This window comes from Lepidothrix coronata, unplaced genomic scaffold, assembly GCF_001604755.1.
Source record: "Lepidothrix coronata isolate B3197 unplaced genomic scaffold, Lepidothrix_coronata-1.0 Scaffold110, whole genome shotgun sequence".
NCBI classification, from domain to species: Eukaryota; Metazoa; Chordata; class Aves; order Passeriformes; family Pipridae; genus Lepidothrix; species Lepidothrix coronata.
In genome coordinates this window covers 2,316,590-2,318,222 of record NW_016690290.1, presented here as the reverse complement: position 1 = coordinate 2,318,222, position 1,633 = coordinate 2,316,590, and positions in this window count along the sequence as shown.

The following is a 1,633-nucleotide window of genomic DNA, read 5'->3' as shown; positions in this document are numbered from 1 at the left end:
CTGACGGGTTTTTACTTCCATTTTGTTTTTCTTCTGGATGTATAGAGCTAGCTCAGTTTTAATGTCATCTGCTATACATGAGAGGTTATTAGGATGCAGAGAATGGCTTCATTAAAATTCACAAAACTTTGTGGGATATCTTTGAGGACTAATATCCGAGCAAAAGGTGTAAAACTCGAGTTCCTGTAGCCTCCAGTGGCCTTACAGGTGAAAATAATACAGCGAGTCTTTCCCAGTTCGGGCAGAGCTTGGGGAACTGTCACTACAGCATTAAATTTGCTGGTGCCTCGTGCCTGCAGCGTTACTGAGGGAAAGAGCTATTTCAAGAGCTGCTTTTCGTGTGAGCAGGCTGGATCTTGACTATGATCTGTAGCTAATTTGTGTGCATCCTCACCAGCTCTTGTGGCTGCAGGTTGATACCCGCCTGCTGCGCTCCCAGTGCTGTGTCTTGAGAATGCCAGAAGCCGACCTGTGTTATTCTTGTCTTTATTCAGCATTTGTATGAAAAATCTAATTATATGTCATTACTGACTTGCTTAGGAATTTTTGTATAGAGCCTACTCCAGAATTTAATTTCTTCTCCTCCCCTTAGGACTTCACGTCCAAGAACTTCTGCTTTTCTAATGAAGGTTTTTGGAAGTTGGATATTGAGCTTTATTAGGCTTATCTGCTCTTGGAGCAGAGCCAGCCTATTCCTTGATATCCCTCGTACTTCAACAGGTTCTGCATCACTTGTAACACAAAGCTGTGCAGAGCTCTGACCTCTGGATAGCTCTTCCTGCTCTGTCTGAACAGTTTGTTGTACATTAGCTATTTCAGATATATTACACATAGTGATTATATTTGCATAAAAACTCCCTATTTTCCCCGTCCTGGCAACTCCCCTTCTCTTACCCCTTCTTTACCAGAGAGGGAAAGCTCGAGGGAGTAGCAGAGCATTAGGATTGCCAGTGCTGCTCCCTCCTCTGCTCATACATGCCCTAGAAATACATGTAGTAAGAGCAGCCACCACTTTTCCTGCACACATGAGGACACTGACTGGAGCTGAAAGAAACCAAAGCTTTGACTGGTGGTTGTTTTGTTTGTGTTCACTTACTGAACTGTACTGATTTGTTTGCTTAACTGTAAACCCCTGTTCATCCATTTGGCTCTAGTTCAGATGCCCAGTTCAGTCTTTGTTGTACTAAACCTTGACATGTCAATACAGTATCAGGCTCTGCTGTTCTGTAACACTGCGTGGTCTTAGAGACACACACAGATCCAGGAAATTCCATTTTTATTTGTTGTATTTAGTGTTCATAGAAATGGTTCAGAACATACATGGCTCTTGTTCTTTTAGGTTTTTTTTACCGAAACTTAGAAAGGATCTCTGTCCTTTCCTGACTGTAACTGAAGATGTTGCTTTTTTTGTGCTGTAGGATATTTGAATTTCCTTTAAAACACCCTGTCCTGAAGCTCCTCCCACTTCTCTCCAATAATCCATCATTCTCTAGGAATTGAGATATACTTATCCTAGACATATTTAATATGAAAACTAAATAGTTGCCACTCAGCTGAGTGATCTGTTTTTTCTGATTTACAAGAATAACCTCGAAGAGTAGAATAAACATAAGGTATGTAGGGAGTTTTATGT